The sequence below is a fragment of the Oxyura jamaicensis genome, chromosome 1 (assembly GCF_011077185.1).
Source record: "Oxyura jamaicensis isolate SHBP4307 breed ruddy duck chromosome 1, BPBGC_Ojam_1.0, whole genome shotgun sequence".
NCBI lineage: Eukaryota > Metazoa > Chordata > Aves > Anseriformes > Anatidae > Oxyura > Oxyura jamaicensis.
Window position 1 is genome coordinate 97,402,606 of NC_048893.1, and position 25,116 is coordinate 97,427,721.

Sequence of the window (25,116 nt, forward strand, 5' to 3'; positions counted from 1 at the left end):
CTGTGATCATTTACTGAGGTTGGTTTAGGTATGATTAAGCACATAATAGTAACTAACAAAGCCTATCGGAAACCATAAGCTTTATTGTTCACACTTCAAAATAAAATAGCCTCTCTTCTTACTTTTTCAGCAGCACAAAGGACAGTGAACAAGATCATGTTGTCCGTGTTGTCAAGATGCCAATTTCAGGAAAAACAACTGTCCGGATTTTAGGGAGAAAACTACTTCCTCAAGGAACCTGGAGTAAGGTACAATAATGGGTTAAGGGGATAGTACTGCCACAATTGAGTCTTTATGGCTCTGCAAATAAAATGGATCTCATCCAGCAGGGCTGTCAGGGCAACATCCTTCAATACACAAATATTACATGCATAAAACATTTAGGAAAAAGGTTCTAAAAAAAATGTAGTGACTTACAATGATGCACCTGCTGGCAGTGTGAAATTCTTTATGCTGCTGTACAATAGAAAATGGACTGGCTGACTATCAAGGACCAGAGGCATTTAGCACTTCCACTGAAATACCCAGAGGTTGTATCTATATGGGAGCAAGAACTTAAAAGTAAAGGTATTTGCTAATTAAGCCTGTGTCCGTTTTGAAACACTGATTAGTACAATTAATCTGCATCAGGGCTTGGGGGCTATGGGGAATTGTTTTGATGGCAAAACCTCTAAAAATACAAAAATTAAAGTAATAAAGGCTTTGCAGAATACATATTGGTGGGAAGTGAAAATGTTTTAATAAAAAGCCACGTGTCTTGTCTTTGAAATATATACATCTATTCATTATTTATATGAATATATAAATGCACATACATCTATTCGTTTCCATTTCTGGCGTATATTCCCTGTGGGAATTTTGGTGTTTCACCATAGTTTAACTATAAAATGTGAATGTAAGCAACAGCATATTATTGGTGTGCATAACTGAGCAATGCCAAAGATGTCTTGCCATTAATCAAGACACATCCCTATTCTTTTAAAGGACTGAAGCCTGTTCAGCTCTATGTCAGCCATAATAGTTTGCCTAAGTTCTGCCAAGCACTAAGTCTAACTCAGTACATGTGCAGCAGCAGATGAGGTACTTTACATGTAAGCTATAAGGAAAGAAAGCAGGAGAACTCTTGTGCCAATAAAAGAATGCTTTCTGCTAAACAAAACTGACAACAAAACAGTTCTAATAGATAAAGTGAACCTTGATGTAAGGAACCAAAGCCAAATAGTGCTCATGTCTCTGGTATTTAACTCTATTCATAATAGTTTCTAATGAAAATTCAAATAATTATTAATATTTTAAGACAGCTTTTTTCTTTAAGGTATCATTTTCAGTAAGTCTAGATGTTATTCTAGAAAGACTAAAGTCAGGTTGTTCTGGATCCACCTTCAAAAGGCAAAGGCAAGATTCTCTTTAAGCAAAATGTCATAGTCTCTTCAGCTGGATTTCTTTCAGCAGCGTTTCCAATGGATTTTTTTTCCTGCATTTTCTTTTTGCCCAAATGTACGTGTTCTTCAGAAGCATGTCAGGACTAAAAGAAATGCAAATTTATTCTGGTTTTATTTGTATTGTGAGGAATATAGAAAAAATGCATGAAAGCCGTCTCTGACACTTAAGTTTTGTGTTCAAGGTTACAATTTGTTCAGTGTGACTCTGAAGCTAAACAAGGGAGCTAACTGTACATATTTGACATGATTCATTTACAGTTTACCATTTATCAAAATATTTTTGCATACTTTCATACTAAATTCACTTTTTGTATCAGGTACTCTGTTAATATAGTATACTGTATCTCTGTCAATGTATGATTATCACAGAATCACAGAATTGTAGGGGTTGGAAGGGGCCTCGAAAGATCACTGGGTCCAACCCCCCTGCCAAAGCAGGTTCCTTAGAGCAGGCTGCCCAGGTAGGTGTCCAGACGGGCCTTGAATATCTCCAGAGAAGGAGACTCCACAACCTCCCTGGGCAGCCTGTGCCAGTGCTCCGTCACCCTCACCGTGAAGAAGTTGTTTTGCATGTCGGTGCAGAACTTCCTGTGTTCCATCTTGTGGCCATTGCCCCTTGTCCTGTCCCCACAAACCACTGAAAAGAGGTTGGCCCAGTCCCTCTGTCTCCCACACTTAAGATATTTGTAAACATTGATAAGATCCCCTCTCAGTCTTCTTTTCTCAAGGCTGAACAGATGCAGGTCTCTCAGCCTTTTTTCATAGGGAAGATGCTCCAGGCCCCGTATCATCTGGTTGCCCTCTGCTGGACTCTTTCCAGGAGATCCCTGTCCTTTTTGTACTGGGGAGCCCGGAACTGGACACAGTACTCCAGGTGGGGCCTGACCAGGGCAGAGTAGAGGGGGAGGATCACCTCCTTTGACCTGCTGGCCACGCTCCTTTTAATGCACGCCAGGATCCCATTGGCCCTCTTGGCCATGAGGGCACACTGCTGGCTCATGGTCAACCTGTCGTCCACCAGGACTCCCAGGTCCTTCTCCTTAGAGCTCCTTTCCAGCAGGTCGCCTGTACTGATACTTCCAGTTGTTCCTTCCCAGGTGCAGGACTCTACACTCGCTCTTATTAAACCTCATTTGGTTTCTTCCTGCCCATCTCTCCAGCTGGTCCAGGTCTTGCTGAATGGCAGCACACCCTTCTGGCATTTCAGGCCCTACTCCCAGCTTTGTTTCATCAGCGTACTTGCTGAGGGTGGTCACTATTCCCTCATCAAGGTCGTCAATGAAGATGTTGAACAAGACTGGACCCAGCACTGAACTCTGGGGAATACCACTAGTCACAGGTCTCCAGCCGGATTCTGCTCCGCTAGTCACCACTCTCTGAGCTCGGCCAGTCAGCCAGTTCTCAACCCACCTTTCTGCCCACTCCTCTATCCCACACTTTCTCAGCTTTGCTAGCAGGATTTTGTGGGAGACACTATCAAAAGCCTTGCTAAAGTAAAGGTAGACGACATCCACTGCTCTCCCCCCATCTACCCAGCTGGTGATGCCATCATAGAAGGCAACGAGGTTGGTGGAGCACGGTTTTCTCTTGGTGAATCCATGCTGACTACTCTTCATAACCTTCTGTTCCAATTGCTTGGAGATGGCATCCAGAACAAGCTGTTCCAACACCTTTCTAGGGACAGAGGTGAGACTGACTGTCCTGTAGTTTCCCAGATCCTCCTTCTTGCCCTTGAAGACCGGAGTGACATTGGCTATCCTCCAGTCTTCAGGCACCTCTCCTGTTCTCCAGGACCTTTCAAAGATGATAGAGAGCAGTTCGGCGATCACCTCTGCCAACTCCCTTAGCACGCGTGCATGCATCCCATTGGGACACATGGATTTGTTTGCATTGAGCCCACTCAGACACTCCCAAACCACTCTCTCATCAACCAGCGGGGAGCTCTCCGTTTCCCAGACCCTTTCTCTTCCCTCCAGGGTCGAGGAGTCCGGGGGGGCAGTCCTTGAAGCAAAGACTGAAGCAAAGAAAGCATTCAGTATCTCCACCTTCTCGGCGTCTCCCGTTACCAGGACACCCCCCTCGTTCAGCAAGGGACCCACATTATCCCAGGTCTTCCTTTTACTGTTTATGTACTTAAAAAAAAAACACACCTTATTATTTTTTATCTCTTTTGCAAGCCTCATCTGTAGGTGGGCTTTAGCGTTCCTCGTCACGTCCCTGCAGGCCCTGACAACACTTCGGTACTCCTCCCAAGAGGACAGACCCTTTTTCCACATTCATAGACCTTGCTCTTCTTTTTGGTCTTGTCAATGAGCTCCTTGCTCATCCATGCAGGTTTCCTTCCCCCCACTACCCCGATTTCCTACTCTTTGGGATGCACCGATCCTGAGCTTGGAAGAAGTGCTGTTTAAATGTTGCCCAGCTCTCACAAGCACCCTTACCTTCTAGCAATCTAGCCCATGAGATACCCCCAGTCAGGTCCTGTAAGATGTCGAAGTTGGCTCTCCAAAAGTCCAGGGTAGCAATCCTGCTTTTTGCCATACTTCTTCCACCAAGTTCCATCTTGAACTCCAGCATGGTCACTGCATCCCAAGCTGCCCCCAACCTTCACATCCCTAAGAAGCCCAACCCTGTTGGTAAGAACAAGGTCCAGAAGCAAAATATTATTTACTATATTATAGTATTATTATTTACTATATGATTTATACTATATTATACTATATTTACTATATATACTATATGTATTATATTATACTATTATACTATATTATTATTATTTACTATATTATTTACTGTTTTATTTACTATAAGGAAAGCTATTATTTACTATTGAAAATATTTATTTTATAATTAGAGTTTTTAGAGGCTATTGCTCTTGTTTTCTTCTGTAAGAAGAAAACCAAAAATCTATTCTAACATTACTGCACATCCTGGATATGTCCACAGCATTACAGAACAGTGAGGACAACTGGTTACACACACTTTTTAATTTTGAACAACACTTCTATATGTTACTCATGTAAAATGCCTTATTACTTCAGTCAAATCAGAGATTCAACACCGTGGCTCCCCATGCTTTAGTAGGTAGCTGTAGGCCTTCCTTGGTAGTCTGATTGTCCTGCTCAATGTACCGTAGTATGATTCTGAATTGTATTGTAATTGGTAGTCTCTATTCTACACTCATGACTATGTAAAGAACTTGGAAATTGTTGGTTTTGAAAAACTGGGGATTGTCACAGACTCCTCATAATTTATCATCAGACTTTAAACCAGACCAGAACTGAGAGCCTTGATATCTTCCCTGAGGTTCACTACTCCAACAATTTCTAAATCCCTCATGTTTACCTAGAGCCAGCCATAAGCTAGTGCAATGGAAGAGGCAAGCAATTCTGAGTAAAATGTGAATTCTGGTAGCAAATAATTCTTTAAAAATGTTTTAAAAATAAAAAAAGTCTTGTCTGCTTATACCATTTTTTTTTCTTTACTCTGTTCTTCATTGGCTGAAAGTTCAAACTTAGGTAGTACTGGTATTCAAAATAAGAAGGGTGGGGCCTGCAATCATATAAGAGTTTGACCAGCCAGTACAAATTTCTTCAATATGTCAATACCGTGCACAAACTCAGAGGAGTTAGTGTCTTTTGGCCCATTTCCCCATGTGTGGCTTCTCTGTATCACCTATTGCAACTGTTATATGAAAGACTAATAGATGGGTTTACTGTGGATTTTAAACATGACAGATCTAATGACTTCAAGCAAGCTGAGAATTTTTACAGCCTAAGAATGTGTGCTGATAGGTAGGAGGAAATATTGAGCTGTTAGCTAACTCTTAAATCAGTCCAGCAGATGTGGAGAGGCATGTGATGGGTTCTGTATAGAATCGATGATCTGCAATTGATTTATGGCCTTTAAACATTAGGGTTTCATTGGATTTCACTTTCTTGTTCTCTTTTCTTCTCTCTTCCCTTTACTTTGTCAAGGATTTAATGTATCAGCATCATTCACAAATACAGTGTGAAGAATAAAGGAAGATACACCTCTCCCCCCCCACTGCCCCAACTTAATTCTTGCAAAAGTTAGGCTTTTGATTTTCCATATTTTTCCTATAAGTTTATTTATCAAAGCATTTGGAAAATGAATGAACTTCTGTGAAGTCTGAAAGAATTTCAGTTTTGAAAATTACATACACTCACCACAAAAATCTATGCTGCTAAAATTACCTAATGTCCTTTATCCTTAGCTGTGATGTTTGGTTTAAACACATCTGTGGATTCAGCCCCCAAAATAATTGGTTTGCAAAGAATGAAATGGTGTCAAGGCTTAAGTATCCTTCAATTTATTTTTTATTTTTTTATTTTTTAAAGAAAAAGGGAAATACTTCGTATTATTCTCCAAACCCATGTCAAACCCATAGTTTGTTGACCAACAGGGAGAAATTGTTCAGAAATCAGATTAAAAAATCAGTAAGATAACTGTTTCAAGGTGGTTATTTTGTTAGTAATATCAAATCAGTTTATAAAGATGGTGATTTCAGTTTCACAGTTGCTACGTTTATGAAATCCTGCAATACATGTAGCAGAATAAGTTTTAAAAAGAGGCAAGTGTGTCAGGTTACCTTCAGTTTCTTATCCTTCCAGAAGTTGTTTGGGAATACTCTGTAATACTTTTTTTTTTTAAAAAAAAAAAAAAAAAAAAACAAACTTGAGAATTTGAGGACATTCGCACTCTCTGCACTACTCAGAATAGAGAAAGTTGCCACAAGTGACACTTGTTCGTTTCTGTGGTCATTTTTAAGAGTGGCTGCTATGTAATACTCTAGATCTGGCTGCAGATTCAGACTCTTGGAATTCAACATGTAGGTGTGGATTTTGGATTGTTTTTCTAACCTGATTTAATCCAAATACTTCATAGGGTCATTTTTGTCAAATGACTAAGCTCGCAATATGCTTGTTGTACCTTCTCTTTACTTTCCCTTACTTCTTTTTCTTGCACATACAATTTTTTTCAGTAACCAGTAAAGGTCAAATTGCAAAATATTGCTCCAGAAGATATTCAAGATTCCAAAGAATTAAGTGCAATCATGGATTGGAAACATGATATTTTAATGTTGTTATATGAATATTGGATAGTCATACATTGTAAATGGAGGCAAAGTTGGCACTTCTGTTCATGTTGTACAGGCCAAATAAAGCTAACTCAATTTTCTCAAAACTGTGCTTCTAAGGTTTCTCTTGTTTCTCTAATTTTTATAGACATAATTATAAACCTAGAAACATCAAACACATCAGAGTTTTTTTGAAGTGCCTCTGTCATTTAAGAAGTCAAATTCCATTCAAATTTCCTTTAGCATGTGCTAGTGTATACGGTTTATATAACAACAGCAAATAAGTAAGCATGGAGAGATTCAGGAAAAAAATAAATAAGTACCTGCTTACCAGCTTTGCTGAAGCAGGGCTGCAGAAATACTATGAAATGAAATTTTGTTGGTTTGTTTGAAGTTGTTGTTTATCATCTCTCTATCAAAATATAGCCCAAGCCAATTGTACTTACTCTTCCTTCACCTCAATTATGAATAGGTTTAGTACTGAAATATTATCTTCCTTTAATTCAGTGCTTTGTATTTGTGGGGTACAATAGAAGTTATAAAATTCTCAAGAAATGAGAGAAGATCAAGCCATCTCTTTCTTTGCACAGCTATTGTTTTTTTACTCACTACCCATTCCCAATGCTCGTCTGTCTTCCAGTTTCCTCAACCAGGACTTCCATTTTCTCTTTATCCTCTCCTCCTGCACCTTGTTTACTCACTGTGGATAAGATATCTTTAATTTCATTTCAACAAAATAAGTATGTTCTACTCTGCTCTGTCTCTTCTATAGCACAGTTCTGTATTACTCCACTTAGTTCTTATTTATTTCCTGTTCTTCTTCCCCTCTCAGTGTAGCATTCATTAATGTATCACTTACAATCCACAGATCACTCTGGATTTTTCCTTTGTTAGTTTGGATTCTATTCTGGTACCATGTTGTCTTATGGACCAGTGGGATACCTCACATGTTCTCAAGAGGTCTCCACCACCACAAAACTACAAATGGAGTTTTATGGAAGCATTGTAAGAAATTACTCAAACAGCTGTACGGACTCCTTTTATTTCATGCGAGACAGGTATAAATAGTGGCCAAACACACCTGAACAGCTGAACACTGGATCCCAGTTTTTATAAGGCAGTTGTTGAATTAATGGTTTATGTGGTAAACATTCTCACTTAGATAAATAATCAATGTTCTGCAGGTAGATGACAGCCTTAGACAACAACAGAAGTGATCAATCTCTCCTAAATCAGTATTCAGCAAATTTTTGTCTTCAGGCCTTCTGTTTCCTACTCACACAAAACTTCTTGTCTCTTATAACAGAAGTCCCGCCGCCTGTTTTTTGTTATTGCAAAAATCCTCAACCCTCTGAAGACAGTTGTTTTGCTTCATTCTCTGTTCATGACTATGACCTTTTATAAGACTTTGTCATCTATTTCATGCCCTTACCACAGATATGGATGAAAATCTAGTCTGTTACTATTAGCAGGATGAATGGAATTGTTCTTCAGTTGTATCCAAGCACCTCTATTCTAGATCAAATTGCTTCATGGTCAGCCAGAATCTTTCAATTTTTTCCCCTCCTCTATCATAGCATTTGCTGGTGGCTGAAATACTGACAGAATTTCTACTGAAGCTTCTATTTTTTTTTTTTTTCTTTTTGAAAGTCATTTCTTGTTGTTATGTAGATTAATGAATAAAGCATTATTTTTTTAAGGCATTTGATTTTTAAAATGTCAACATGGATTTAGATGGGAATTCACTACAAGAGCTAACTTTCAGCAGCTTAACTGTGGTTTGACTTTTAAAAAAAAGAAAAAAAAAGATAAAGTCTATTTTGTGATTTTTGTATGCTAGCTTTTTTAAAAAAGGATCTTATTTGAAAACTGTTCATAATTGAAATGCAAAACCAACATTGTCTACATCACAAATAACTCTCATGCATAGCATTAAAGTTTTATGATTGCTTACAAGAGGTAGAGCATTCACAGGAGTGGGAATCTGGAGTCAGGGTGACTTCATCAGCTCCAAAGTTATAGCTAGATTACTGTAAAAGTGAATGACACAAGTAGGATGCAAATCAGTTTTTTTGAGTGTTTCTTTCATATGATTTCTGAGGTCAGAGTATTGCTATGATAGCAGCTTTTAAGAAGGGAACTTTGCTTGTTTGGGGTGCAATGCAAAAGATAGAAAAGGACTCTAGTATTCTAGTATGTTGAGAGATTTCATGCAGACAACCCAGGAAAAATAATCTAGCAGTGTGGCTACTGTAATTTGCCTTTCCACTCAAAGGAAAGAAGAGGGAGAAGCATAACATGAAACTGTTTTCAACTTTGAAGTATGGAATTAATGGAGACTTTATACCCGCTCTGTTCCTATATAGTCAGTTCTTTTCAGCAGCTAAAATGAGTACATAAGAACAGGCTAGCAGTTGCTGTGAATGGTTTGTGATCTTTGTTCTTCCAAGCATGTTTTAAGAGTAGTGCATTTTAACCAAACAATTTTTGCATTCATATTAACTCAGAAAATAAATGTTCTTATATGTAAATCCTTTTTTTCATTGCATACATTTCATTCTCTCTTTGGGTGGTTGGTTGGTTTAGTGTTTTTTTTTGTTTGTTTGTTTTGTTTTTTCCCTTCTATGTATAGACATTCTCCAGAGCTTAGCTCTTAAGTTGTTGAAATTTGTGTGTTTATACAGTCCAGGAGCTTGGGTCATTTCCTAAAGGCTTGAAGTTCTAGAGTATTGGCAGCACGTTTTCTTCGTGGTAGGTATATAAAAGAGAAATATTCATATTTTTTTTTCAAAGTTTTATACTGTTAATCTTCTGAAAATGATATGCTCAGGTGTGAGGAATTAAGAATCTATCAAACAGTTACAAGTTCTCATCGGTATTATTTTTACTAGTTAACCGATATAGTGCAACTTTCTGTTCCTAACAAGCTTCCTCCAATCTTAATACAAATGTTAAAATGAGTCACAGATGATCTTAACTGCATGACTTGCTCCTTCAAAGTTTTCATTGCGTACACACTTTACCCAGCTTGGGCATTTATTTCCTGGTACAGTCACCCATTTATGCGACTCTCTCTGAAGGCTTCTTCATGCCTCATTCCCTGCATGAGGCATGGAATTAAGATGTTACATGAAAGGAAATATAAAAATAAGCCAATTTGCTAGCAACGAACCCGGACAAATCTGCTACTGTTCCCCAGGTATAAGCATTTTGTGTTCTGGCTTTGTGATTTTTCCATGGAAGAATACCTTTCATTGTGTTCACCCAGCACAATACTGACTTCCTCCTTTGTGCTGCCCCATAACTGCAGCATACTGGATAATGAGCGGGGCCTGTAGTTTTAGCAACATGTACATCGCTGTGCCATATATCAAATTTATCAAAATTACATAGCGTGATGACTCAAAATATCAGGCTTTCTTTTTATTTGATGGGTTAATTTTATTATTTCCAAAATGATTAGCATTCTGAACTGTAGGCATATCTTGAAGTGTCAGTTCTTTCACTGGGACAGTGTCAGTGTGCACCTTATTCAAAACAAGTTCAGTTAAAATAAACTTATGTGATCATGCTGCTAGTGTATTTTGGGGCTGAAATAGAGGAAAAACAAGGGTATTTCATACCCTGTTCATATTCATGCATTTGAAGAGATCCTGAATTTGGAGATTTAGAGCCTGTTTTCCACACCAGACATTTCTTTTAAAAAAATGAGTTGAAAACTTCAAAACAAAGGAGAAGAGCTATGCTTAAAAGTAAAAGAAAAAAAAAAAAAAAAAAAAAATAACCAACTAACCAAACAGAAAAACTGCTGGAAAATAGAATGTGTTCTGATGATTATGCCAGTAAATAGTGGACATTCTATGAAATACACACAGTTTTACAAATTTTTGACAACTCAATAGTTTTGAAATTGTCTGTTGCTATTTAATTTTGTAATTGTTTACTTACTTTACCAATTTTACCAATTTGTACAAAAATTATAAATCTAGCTAGAGAAGGAGACAATGTCATGACTATGAATTCTTTAAACCACGTAGGTAGACAAATGCTCAGATTAACCAAAATGATATGAAAACAAACAAACAAACCAGTAACTCATTAGAGGAAATAAAATAAATATTTTCATTTTTAAGTAAGAAAAACTGCAAAGCAGAGTTACATATGTGGAATCACATTTTTTCTAGTGTGAGTTGATAAAATGTGCATCCATTAATATTTTATAGGAATAAACATGTAGATTTAGCATGTAGACAGCATACAGCTTCTGATGTCCTTTTTTTTTTTTTTTTTTTTTTTTCTTTCTACGACTTTTAAGCGATTTAGTGTTGCAAATAGCCACAGTGCTTAGTTTTCAGATTAATTTTATGGGGCTTTTCAGAATGGAATAAGGGTCTACATGAATCTAAGCTATGGAAAATGTGACTGGTATTTGGGCAAGAGGTTTGCCTCACACGGTAAAGGAAGTGGATTTCTCATAACTCCTATGAATTCTGCTATTCTCCTTGTAGGATTTGCCCTTCGTGGCATGTGTGAAAATACTCCATAGGATAATCAGATAGAAGTGATTTAAAAAAATCATATTTGGAAAAAAAAATACAGTATCATGATCTTTTCCACAATATGCCTTCTGGGGAAGGACAGAGAAGGGGAGAAAGAACAATTGGTGAAAACAGTAAAAAAGATCACTCTTACCCAAAAAGCTCTCATGTTTCTTGGTTTTGCTTGCCTTTTTAAGATGTATTACAGTTCAGTAATAATGGTCTTGAACAATACCAAGGACGCCTTATCATCCACTTCCTGCTTTCTGTTTAACTGAGTATATGTTCCAAGCAAATTATAAGGTCTTTTTTCTGAGTCAGCTGTAAGTTTTGTTCATGGAAGTTCCATTCCTTCACATTTATTCCACATAAAGTAAATTTGCTGTATACTTTTGTCAGTGGTCAGCTTTAAAAAAAAAAACTACAACCAAAAACAACAATCAAAAAGCAACAATCAAAAAACAACAGAAAAAGCTTATCTCCTCACACCCTTGTTGATATTCAGTCTGCCACATACAAAAAAGTCCCAATTTCAATGTGACGTAATATGCAGTATATCCTGTATCAGAAACCTTAGGTAGGATTTATTAGAAGAAATTTATTAGCTAGAGATTATACTGTGCCATCAGTTCTAGTTCTTCATGTTGTTAAATGTACTCAGACCACATTTTGCTTGTATTGTGGTCCCCACCTTATGGTGTAGTAGAAGTATGCTTTATTCTACAAGGGGGATTTTGCGTATTGCTTTTGTAGATGCTGACCACAAATAGGTGGCTATTTATTTTTTTTCCCACACCAGTTGATACTGTACAAGTCCCTTTTTGTGTGGAAAATGTTATATGCCTCTGACAACTGAAGACCGAGGCACATAAGTTTCCCAAAAGTGCTGCAAATGTGTGATTCCTTTAACCTATCACAATGAGTTCCTGGGAAGTTACAGACTCGTAGCTGCAACTTTTAACTATAATTCAGTGATTTTATGAGATAAAATGTACTAGTGAAAAGCGTTCCAGTGAAAAGCTGATTGTTTCAAAATAAACAAAACTGCATATAAAGCCTCTCTTTTTCAATACCTGTTTTTTTTTTTGACATTTTCTGGTCACACAAAAATGTTGTCTCCACTGAGCTGAAGGAAGACATGGTCAAGTGAGAACTAATTATTATGCTGTAGTTAAGGAAGCTTATAATAATAATAAAAAATAAACAATCTGCCGAAACTCTGCCAGTTTAACACTAATGGGAAAAAATGTAGTTTATTGATTGGAAAACTGTTGTAAGATTTATTACTGATTTACTTTATCGCTGTTTTGAAATACAGTTTTGTGCATCCATCTTCTCTATGTCCCATAGCTCTCTCTTGAAGAAAAAAATAAAATATAAATCAAAATCAGATCAGGAAAGAGTAATCCGCTGCAGAATGGATTTTAAGTTAATAAACTGAAAACATGGGTACCAGAAAGCAAGCAGTCCAGTTGCTGGGAAACTCATTTGGGATGCAAAATTTCACATCTATTCCCTGCCTTGTTCAGTTAAGGAACCTTACTCTTAAGTCCACATTAACCATTAAGTCTTCCTTTATTAATCAAAGGATAGAAGTAGCTCTCCATATCTGAAAGGTGTAAAGAATTGTGCAAACACACTATTTTTCTGTTGAAAACCAGAAGTCTGGTCACATAGCCTAGATTATATGGTGTATCTTTTATCGTCTATCCTTTTAGTGCATACCCTAAACTTAAAGCTAACCTAGGATGTGATTCTGTGCAAATTTTCTTTGTGAAAATGTCTTGATTTTATCCCAGGAAGGAATAATATATATATATATTTATATATACATATATATACATATATTTAACTGTTAAAATATTTGAAGAATGAGTAAAATATTTTCAGCCCAATTTATTCTAAATTTTAGCATTATACATGCACACATAAATGTTGTGTGTATATATATGTGCACATATAGTTATATGCCATTTATATGTGAAATTACATGCATTTTATTAATCCTTCTTGTATCTGCTCTAGTAGATTGCAAGCCATTTATTTTCTGTTTTATACATTTAATTTAGACTAATTTCATTGTTCCCCAGTTAGACTCATTTCACTCTTCCTTGCATTTTGAGTTGGAGAGACAAATACAGTCACTGTTTGTTCACAACTGCTGTAGCTAGTTGTCCTTACGTTAAGTGGCCCTTCTGGAAACTATGCTGATAGTACTGAAAAAATAAATCATGTAAAATGAAACTCACTCTGTTCTTATTGATTTTGTTACAGATGCCACGTAGCCATGTGACAATCAAACTCCACTTTGTTATAGTGATGCTCTGTTCAAAGTAATTCACAGTACTTTAAAAGTACAATTGTAATATAGTAGTTCCTGAAGCATCACAGATACACACCTAGCAGTAAAACTGCTGCTGAATTTGCAAGCCTTAGTTCCTGTCTTTATTAGAGAGAGTGCAGTTTTGTTTCAGTTTATCATACACTCATAAGCTGGACCTTGCCTTGGTAATACAAGTAACCATTTATGCCTGCTCTCTCTGCATACTGTTGAAAGGTTTGAAATAAAACTATGTTAGAGTAGATGCTAAATAATCCCATCCATTGTAAAGCAAATATTAATGTATAAAAGAGAAATGTGTGAACTAAGATGCATGCATGTATACATAACAGTGCATATGACAGCTTGCCTCAAGTTACATTTTTTTATTTATAAGCATTGCATGCATGAACAAATTGTTAAACTGGAAGAACATTTGAGGCACCACAGACATTCGTCTTAGTAATGGAAAGGATCTAAACGTGACTAAATCTCCTCAACAGCTTTGAAAACCTCAGTCGTGACTGAAAAATTGTGGAATAGCTGATTCTAAAATTATCAAAAATATTAAAGAAGCTAAAATGCAGAGAATCAATATATTTCAGTAGAAGTAAATACTAATTCTGTATGATTCAAACTGCCTAACTGAAAAATTCACATGTATTTTACGTCTGTGAAGTTACATAGCTCTAGCAGATTGAAATCAGAAGGGCTAACCCAACTTAGTTTGAAAATATCAGTCCCTCATTACAGCATTGCTTAGACGATCTTTGGCACACCTCGATGTTTACATTTTCATCCTGTGATTCCTTATGAACTTCAGCAAGAAAACTTTAGAAGAGTCGACTATACATACAGTTATGTTTGGCAATGTGAATAGTGGAAGTCTTTTTAGGTTAAGCCGCAACTCAGTTCTTTCTGTGTTAACTTCCTGCTATTGAATGTTTGCAGCTCTTTGTGAATAATCTAAAAATTTCCTTTTAAATAAAACATGCTCCTCTGTGGTTACCCAATACACTAACAGACAATGAAGTGTACTTCATTTCTCTCTCTCTCTTTATTTTTTTTCATTTCTTTTTACCTTAGCATTGTCCCATCCCATCTGTCTCCTGTAGCAAAGTGAACTAGTGAAAATGTTGAAATAGAAAGGAAAGTAATGGGAAGACTACACATGCATACACAATTGGTAGTCAGGTTCAAAGTTTTATTTCAACTGCTTCTAAAGCTGTAACCAACAAAAGAACTAAAATTTATATATGTTTTCAATAATGTGCCTTTACTGCATAGATGAAATAAAATCTACTGCCAAAATACACTTAGATATTGTATAGCACTTAGATATAAGGAATAAACATTCCAGTAAAAAAAAAATAGACCAAAAAATGCTTTTGTATAGTGATACATAGAAATAGTAAATATTAATTTGTTAATGAAGGAAGATAGTGGCTATTAATTTTGTTTACAATTACGAGGGAAGAGAAATCTACTTGCTTTATGTGTTTAAGTTTTTAGCAGTTTTTCATCTTCATGATCTAAGAAGCTGTGTGCACAACTATGGTATGCAGAGGTCATTTATTTAAGAATTTTAAGCATAAATTTGTTTTAACAGTGATGCCTAAATGCAGAAATAGAAGTCACACGAGTGACTTTTTTCATTAAGTTTTACTGATTACGGGAATGGTGTCTCCAAGATTTAGCCCTTAGTAACAGCTAAGGAAACCATTTGCTCATAAAAGATTTAAATATCACTGGTTAGAGGCCTGTTAATTACAGTCCAAGTTTATGTACCTTTCTATTCACCATATCTGCAGGCAGATATACTCTAACCACTTAAACTTATTTTTTCCTAATGAATTTTTAGACCCATAAAAACCAAACAAACAATAAACCCCCAAACCCTGAAAACTGCATTTTAAGCTGCTTTCACTACAGCATAATCTCTTTTAAATAAAGGAAAGTTTGAACCATGGTCACAGCTCAGTAAAATATAATGTGGTTCCCTCACAACAAATCTATGGAACGGAAAATAGTACTTCACTAGAAGAGGCAGTATGTTCTAAAGTGTAAAATTCTGAAGTAGTACTCAGGGTGATATTTAGTTGTTTCTCCTCTCAATTTATGGGTTATGTTGAGCAAGTCCTTCCTACACCGCCCACAGTTTCCTTACTTCTAGAGGGGGAATTATGGATATATATAATGTAGTGTTTTGAAATCAATGGGTGAAAAATAGTATGGATTAATTGAGTGCTTCTGGATAACTTTAGGATATACAAAAGCTATATATATATATATATATATATATGTATATATATATATATAATTTAAAGTAGAGGAACACAAACTTTCATTATCTGCTATTTTATGTTTCCTCACAATTATCTCATACTATTTAGAACTTGTAATTTGCTTCCCTGTGGAGTTATTCTCCTGGGATTGTCCATCAAAGCTATGGAAAAGAAACACCATACATTTGCATAAATATTTAATATTTTAATTGCCAATGCTAATTATTAAAATAGTTGTTTAGTAAATGCTTAATGATTTAACAGAATTTAATGATTCAACTTCTCATTATTTAAATAATAATAATCTACAAATTAGAAATACAGGAACTCTTATTGTCATTGTTGTTTTTATTGACTTTTTTTCCACATTCTCTTCTCAGTTACTTTGCACAGTTGTTTAACAATTAATCCAAAAATTAATGTAACTCTTTCATAAACATAAAAACCCTCTAGAATTAGTTGTTCTGCTTCCTGATTACATATGTCAAAGGTCTTGATCAATTGGATGTTGGTGTGAAAAGACGTCATTTGTTTCTCAGGTACCAGGTTTATATATAAGGGTTCTCTACAGGAAGTCCAACTTATCCCAGAGTGGTGAACTTAGTTCATTGTTTTCTATTATAGCTCATATTTCACTTAGGAAGAACACATTTCCTGTTTTTCCTAGATAGCCACTCATTCAATCTGTTCCAGTTCTTCAGTTTCCTAAAATCCGTCTCATAAGAGGATGACTTCTGTTAGTTTTCATTCTACTTGCCTAAACTTTTCTTAAAGGAATGGAGTAACTCAGACTATTGTGAGTTGAAATGGTGTGGTGCAGATGTGGTGAAGTCAGAATGTGTTTGAACCCTTGAATGGGAATTTCAACAGCAATTCAGCTAGGATATTTATATCAAATTAAAGCTGTTAAATTACTAGTTTCAGAGCAGATTGCATAAAAAGGATATATATATGTGTATTTACATTTGGAAAATATATTTTTATTGTGGCATATTCTTGATCATAAGCTTAATGAGATCAAATTATTTAATTTTGTGCATATGTCTTCATAAGAAATTAATCTAAATTGGTGTTCAATACATCTGATTTACATGAATGTCTGCCAAGTTACAGATGATTTTAAGTTAGGTACATACTACTTGTTTCCTGCAGTACTTGAATTTTTGCTAATCAAGCTCTGTTGGTATGACATTTGAGACCTTAAAGGATGATTAAAGTTTGCAGATGTTGGCACTATATTTGACACTGTCTTTGGGATTCAGAGAGTAACCAAGGTCAAAAGATATCTTTATGGCCACAAAACTTGTGATACCCTTTTTTTGACCATCTTCTCAATTTTTCTAACCCTGTATTTGAATTTGTATTAATTTGTACCATTGTGATATTGTCAAGGAGATGTTTTGATCTGACAATTTTTTAAAATATAAATTAGCAGAGAGTAATTATGTGGCTTCTTTGAGATATTCTGGCTACAGATAAATAGAGTCAATCAGGTGACCTGCTTATCTTTGTTTTCTGTGTCTGCTTTCCCTGCACCTCAGCATACTTCTTTCTGGACATTTTTTTTTTTTTTTTTCTGTGAGATCTGGCACACAGCCACAAAAGGGCTGGAGAGCTTTTAGGTATGGAAGAGACCTATTTGCCCCCAGTGCTGTGAAACAACCTGTGCTGCAGGCATGTAGCATAAGCTGTACTACTTCTACGTACATACTATTGCCTGTCTCTTCCCATCTACTGCTAGTTGATTCATCACCTTCCTTCAGTCAGGTTTGAAATGATTTCTATGATTTAAAATAAAATAAAAATAAATTAAAAAATACATAATAATAATAATACCATCAACGTTCAGCAGCAATTTATTATTTATAATATTCTTCATTTTTTTATGGCTCCTTCCATTTGAAAATTTCTCTGTGTCACAAACATCGGTTAAGTCTGGCAATATCCTTAATAAGTCATTACAAGTTTTTCCCATGGTTTAGTAGCACACAGTCCCTTGAAACCAAGATGGCTATCAGGGATGAAATGAAGGATTCTTTCTCAGAAAATCCTGATGTAAGCACGAGAAGAGCTTGCATCTGCTATAGTGCAATTACAGGTTACATGTGATTGTGGTTAGACATGGCTTGTGGGCATTCTCTCAACAACTAAAAAAAAATCTGTCTTGATAATTACTTTTCAGTGAAGCCCAAGCAAATGAATGAAAGTTTTAAAATTTAGCAGTTTTTCCTCATTTGAGCTTATTAATTACATCATTGTTAAAACAACAACAACAGCAACAAACTTTTATTGTCATAAGGAAAAATCACCTCTTCAGTGCATTGTATTGCTGGTACATAAAATCGATTCATGGTGTAGATCAAATAAACAAAGAAAATAACTTGATGGTATTGAAAATTTCTGTCATCTAGAGTTATACAGTGAATTATCTCCACTTCTGAACACAACAGAAAATTCTGGATTAATTACTTTTTATAAGTTTTTTACACCAAGTTCAGATTTTGCAAACTTTATCACTTATCTGGTTTGGAAGGCACATAGCAACCTGAGTGGAGGAACAAATCTTCAAAGAGATTTAGAACTTACAGGAAAAAGGTATATGTGTGCAAGTGACAGTTCCCAGGTGTAGTTATCTTACAGAGTAATGTGAAACTGGAAATGGAGTATCTGAATTAGAAGTCTTCCAGAAGAAAAAAAGTGTATGGTCAGTTCTGCCAGGTGTAATCATCTTATGGTTTTATTGAAACACTTCTGAATATGTGCTTGTATAAAGCAGCCAGGTCAGTTGCTTATGACTGGAAGAGCTTGCCAATTTAGCTTTGCCATGGACTGCTCAGAAACTTGAATGTTTTGGAAGTGGACATATGAGGAAGCGAACTTTATATGTATTTCCAGAGCCAAATATTAGTAAAAAAAAAAAAAACCAACCAAATGGACACACACACACAAATATATAACAAAAGAACAAACCACCTATCTATAACCCCAACCATTAGCAATATCCATAAATGAACTAAATGAAGTAAATGAGGATTCTAAAATGTCTAAGATGCTGGATTAGATTTTAATACTGCTAAGTAGCTTGTATGAGAATATGAACAGGTAAACAAAACACATTTCAAGAAAAAATGTCATATAAAGTTGGTAACTTCTATATTGATTTTTTAAGAATACAACTTGTAGGTCAATACCATAAAGTTTCTAGTGCGTAGTACTTTTGTTCTTTGCAAGCCTGCATTTGGAAGCATACCTCTTTTTGGCTGCATATTCAGAACCTCTTTTACTTTAGCTTAATATCCCTCCTCCCTGACTACAGTTTGTTCTGTGCAAGTCACATCCTGGGGTGAAGTAAATTATGGCCGAGCTGCTACCACTCCATCATTCTTTAATTCTCAGATTTTAAAATCCTCTGCAGCCCTTAGGCATTTTTTTAATGGAATTAATGCTTTGTCAGGCTCATGTTTTAACAACTCTTTTTTTTGGTAAAAATATTCTCTATCCCCATGTTTCATAGTAGGCAGATTGTTCACTAAGCAGATTAAAAAAATGAGAGAGAAAATGACGCCAAGCCACTAGTATTTGTAGTTACATGCATTTTTCTAAATGTGAAAGCTAAATGTTTACATGGATTCAAAAGGAAACAGCACAAATCCAGGGCATAAAAAAAAAAAAAAAAAAAGATAGCTGCTAAGTACAAAGAGACGACCTCAGCATTAGGAATCCTCCACAGTGTTGGAGGTAGTGAGAGTACCCTGGAAAAGTGTCACGCACTTCTTGTCCATATGTTACATTCTTCTGGAGAAATCCACTTGTGGCCAATGCTGCAGAAGGAATTCAGGGCAGGATGGTATGATTCTCTGACCATTCCTTCCTAAGATTTTTTGTTATGATTCTGTATGGTCTCACACAAATTATAACATGATTGAATGTAGAAAGAAAACTCCTGTTTTCTTTTATAATATTTGTAAGAAAAGGCAATCTCTCCAATTCCACTTCAAGTTCAGTTCAGTAATTATATAACAATACACCTATTTTAGTTACTTTAATATCATAAGAATTTGGAGGATTCTGAGTCTTTGTACTAGCATCATTCTGAAAAAAAAGTTAAATTGCATTGATGCTAAATTGAAAAACATTTTTCTTTAAATAATCCCAGTGTATAAACTCATTAGCAAACTTTTATTTTCAGGCAGTTTGTGCTGCACTAAAAATATATATGTTGTAAGGTGGGGGTGAAGGGAAAGGGAACTCCTGTAATAACATATTTCAAAATGCTTTCATTCCTAACATAAGCCTAATGTTGCCATTGTCAGTAGAAATGATAGCAGTGCCTTTGTTAAAAGACCTGTTGACAAAGCAGGTCTCGTCTTACTATACATATTGCTTACATCTGTGTTGACTATACCAGATAATATTGATGTGAGAAAAACTGAAAAACCCTAATTTGTTAAGCTGTTGGAAATCCTAACAAGTCTGAGAAAAGTTCAGAGGTGGGGAAAGTACTATGGCCCGTTCAAAATTCAACTCTGTTTGCTGGCTGAAGACAAAGTGATTCATTCAAAACATTCTGAAAGATCACTGTGATGAACTTTCATATCCACTGTTGACTATTTCACTGTTGGATATTTCTCTTTCTAAAGGTGACTTCATAAAAGTGTGGTACTAGGGAAGCATTTAATAAAGAATAGCTTTGGTATTTGGAGACTCTCTAAAGTCTGTCTGACTCAAAGCATAAGATTTTGTGGGTTCCAAAAATCTGCTGAACAGTCTTCTAAAGGAAACAAAGACCCTTTGCATGCTGTGTTGTGCAAGGTAGCATTTATATATTGAGTCAAACAAATTATCCATTAAGCTTTGTACATAAATCTGTTCTGAAGTGAACACCTGCAAATGATCCTTTGTGTAATTCTTGTTTTGCCCTTACAGCAAAAAGAAACAGTTTTATGTAGCAAAGCATGCTGTACAACTATATAAAAATTACTAATGTGTTACGTGTATATCTGGGCAGTTTTCTTTAAAAGCCTTTGATTTGTACCTACACTAAGCCATTACACCATCAAATCACAGCTGAGGAGTACTGAGCATCATTGAACCCCAGAAAAAAATTTGAGTTGTTCAGTACAAGGTTGCTCAGCACAGGTGTTTGCGTAATTATGATATATTAGGAAAATTCTTTGTTCAATGGCCTTCAAGCTGCTTGGACAGTAAATTGCAGAACAAGCTTCTGCTTGTTTAACAGAGATGAATGCATGTGAGCAAGATTACAGCAACCACTTTTCACAGGGAATATGGACATCTTACTTTCACAGGTCAAGGCACTACTCACTTGAAAGTGGTTCTTGCATGCAAAGTAATAGACACTATGGCATCTTTCTCCACCTCCTTCATTAGCAGGCAAGTTGGAAAAGAGCACTCAAGACAGACTCTTCTTATTTAGCATTTGAGCAAGGGCTACAAAAAGAGGCAGTGGAAAAAGCTACAGTTGCTCCGCCAGCAAAGAGTGTCTTTGAAGCTGTGTGATCAGGATCCATTACATCTCTGCTGAGGACAAGGAAACAGGAGACTGAAAAACATTTCAGTTAAATTCTCCTGGAAATAGCAGAATGCTAGACATTTATTTATATTAAAAAGCAACTTCGTTGAGATTTTTTAGATTTCTCTGTGTGTAGCCAGAGGTTTTCCCAAGAAGAATTTAACAGCCCTCCCCCCAGTAAATACAAAGAATGAAATGTAGAGAGAACGTGCCAATACAATTTCCACCTCATGTCATTCCTCTTTGGAAGTCACCATAACTAGATGAAACTGCCTCTACATTATTGAGAAGACATTTTAAATCATTTAATCATAAGGAAATGTCAGAGTATTTTTGCAATCAAAATATAGCCTGCAACCTGTGTAACCTTAAGCATCTTTAAGGATATTACAGAAAATTTCAAATCATAATATACTTCCAGAGTAAGGATGGTATGTATTTTTAGCCCCATTTCACAGATGAGAAGACGTGCAAGAAATAAACTGCCCAAGCTTATACAAAGGGTTTGGATGAAACTTTCACCTAGCCTAACTTTCTGTTTCTGACATGAGAAAGGACAGAGTGGTACTTCTCAGGGTTATTCTTCTGCCTTTTTGCACCCTATATCTGCAACAGAAACTGTAATAAAATCATGAGTAGCCCATCAAAGTTTTTTTCCTCATGCAGGCTAGTCTGATTTCAAACCAACTTCACATCCCAAGCATTGTGTGGAAGTAATCACCAAAGCATGAATTCCACAAGATATTCACCATGTTGAAGTATGTACTTTTGAGTTAAAGCTTCTGTCCACTAACGTTATGCTTCTTAATTCTGTCATGAAATATTGTTAATAATTGCTCTCTATTGTCCATTCATGATTTTGCATACATCAGTGTTCACTTTGCTAGAACAATGTGTCAGGGTCTCTTTAATATTGAAAGCAACCCATACCTTTACTTACCTTATCTCTCTTTTCAGAAGCCTTGTTGTCTTTTAGTTGAGGAGACTGGAATGAATAGGTAATTCAGGATGCGATCGTCAACTTTGTATGATGCCATGATGATGTTCTCTTTTACTCCTTTATTCATTTTCTTATTTTTTTTTTTCTTACTATTCTATTTAGCCTTTGAATATCACTAAGTATTGGGCTATTAATATTTTCATGGGATAATGGATATTGACAATTAGATATATTTTCTGAAATATAACAGCTTGCTAAGTGACCATCTCACTGTGTTTTTATGATGAGGAGCTATTTTCCCCTGTGCATATTACCTCATATCAACAGTAGTGTTCATTTGCTCCTTGCCCCAACACTGGAATCCTCTGCAACTCTTAGCTGTCAGTTTTCATGATTATTATTTTTGAATAATTCTGTATCATCAGAACACTTAGTCACCTCATTATAGTTACCTCATTATTCACTTCCTATTCTAGATCATTTATGTTGAGCAGTAGATATCCCAGCAGAGCTCCCTGTGGGACTGCACTGTTAAACCTCTACTTTTGTAGAAGCTGATCACTTAATCCTACTATTTAAGCTATTTATTAATTCATGAGAAGACCTCCCTTCTCATCCCATGATAGACAAATTTCCCATGAGCCACGATTTTATCCTAGGCCATTTTGGTTTTTAATTTTTCACAACTATTACAGCAAAGCAATTTACTACAAGAATGTACCTAATAACAACATTCTTGGTTATGCTGGTAATATTCATGCAAAAAGAAAATGGATTTCGATCTTTTAACCACAGCTGCCAACACTAGAAACACATTTATAATGTAAGCCTGGTAAGTTTTAACATTTTAAATGATGTGTTAAATAGATAAAAAATGATTTGTCTGTGTTAGCTCATATTTGAAGAATCTTCTTGGCTCTACTCTTTGGCTATTTTTGGTTTAAAAATGGGACATCTGTACGTGAAATAGTGATATCATGAAGTAAAACAGGAAGTTACCAGCCTGCGCTGTTCAGGATAGCTTTTTCCGTTGAACTGAGGAATTCATTTTTGGAGATACAATTGACTGTTCTTAGAAGCAGGGTTGTGATAAGATAATTGATGCAATGTTATGATACCATTTAGTCCCACTTGAAGCCTTAATATTAAAATATTTTTGAGTGACAACGCTGCCATTTATCTTCCTAGCAGGAGTCAGGTGAGAACAATAAAGCGAGGGAAGCCCTCTGTGCTCCATCCATGTCAGCTGCCGTCGTAAAACAAATTATGTGAATAACCAGAATAAGATTGTTTGTGTTCTCTCAGATTTTTGTATTTGAATGCCTGTAGTGCAGTTTCAATACACTGACAGGATCTGCAAAGTTCTATAGTTCTGACCGTGGACTAGAGAGAAAAAAACCAAAAGCTTAGACATCCCAGGTGTCATCAATTCAATCAACAAAATTAGATGGCTGTTATGTAAATTATGCAAATATGGGACTCAAACTCTTCGTTCGTATTTGAGAAATGAAATATTTAATGATGTTGACATTTTTAATTATCATTGGGTTTCTGTGTTAACTCCTGAGTGGGATCAACGTTATTACAAGATCTCTGACAACTCTGGTGGACATCTTTGCAGCTGTAAGGCTTGATTGCAGCCATAAGTGTTAGCTGTATTAGAAAAGCTGATGAGATGGATAATAAGGAAAGAGCTTTTGAAAAGCACCAGACCGATATAGAGGTTCTGGGAAATTTGTCTGTTCTTTGGCAGCAGTCAGGATGTGACCATCTTATGATGAATGTTTTTTCCCATATCTTCTTATAAGGAAAAATTACTTGTGAGATAGGCTTCAAAGTAATACCGCCCAACCACGCTATTGTGATGGAAATCTTACGAGGACAGAAATCTCATGACTGAAATTTTAATTTGAATACATTTTTCTATCTCAATTTGTAAGCCATATTGTCCCTTAGACTTACTTAGCAGACAGAGAACAAGAGTCAAAAGATAGGCTATTGCTAAAATTTAATTTCAGCTCTGTCATTGACATACCTCATGGAAATTTCCTGAGAATTAAACTTCAGCTTTCCCATCAGCAGAAAAGGGTGCTTAAGTAATTCACAAGGATGGTGATACTGTTGCTGTTGTTTGTCCTATTTTGTAAGTAGATTTAATCATCTGTGTTACACGGAGCTTTCTGAGAAGAATCTAGGTATCTAAGTAGAGATCTTAAAATCCTGAGGATTCATTAATTTATGTTTGTGTAGTTCTTTGAAGCTGTGAAGCTGTAAAATATTATCTACTCTTAGCCATTATCTATGACTTTCAGTAGGTACTGCATATCGCAGTACATACTGTCATCACAGTTCAAGCCCTTCTGTAAAACTCATAAAATTATTTCCCTATTGATATGCTCTCAGTCCACTTCTCTAACCTTCATACTCATTGCATAGCCTACTACAAAGCAAAGCTGCTAGATACCTAGTCATAAAACTGTTCCAGCCATTTTAGTCTGTTACTTTAGCTGCACAGAAACTCTCCCTGTCCCGTGGAGAGCAACAAGTTGTAACTCACATGGAACAGTGCTACACTCTTGCATGTTTTAGGGAGGATTGACAAGGTGGTGTTGGCTTCTTAGAACTGGGAAGACTAATATTTTGATTTGATACGTATACTTTGGCTAGTCACCTCATGTCTCTGTTCTTTAGCTCCTCATCAACAGCAAAAAGAAATAATGACCTTTGATATGTACAATGTATATGTATACAAAAGTGTTTTTCTTCTTTTCTTCAGATTACCCACTTTTTCAGGATAATATACAGCAAAATATTATACAGCACCTTTATATTCTATTCTAAATATATTAAAAAATATACAGCATCTTTAGTTTCTCTCCTCTCCTCTCCTCTCCTCTCCTCTCCTCTCCTCTCCTCTCCTCTCCTCTCCTCTCCTCTCCTCTCCTCTCCTCTCCTCT

The 25,116-nt window shown here is 35.9% G+C and overlaps 1 long non-coding RNA gene across 1 annotated transcript; it reads left to right on the plus strand.

The window, feature by feature from the left end:
- The first annotated feature begins 128 nt into the window (after positions 1–128).
- Positions 129–8,083, plus strand: LOC118158154. Its single transcript, XR_004746806.1, has 2 exons — positions 129–248; positions 7,850–8,083. It is a non-coding gene; the product is annotated as an uncharacterized LOC118158154 (long non-coding RNA).
- The last annotated feature ends 17,033 nt before the right edge of the window (positions 8,084–25,116 follow it).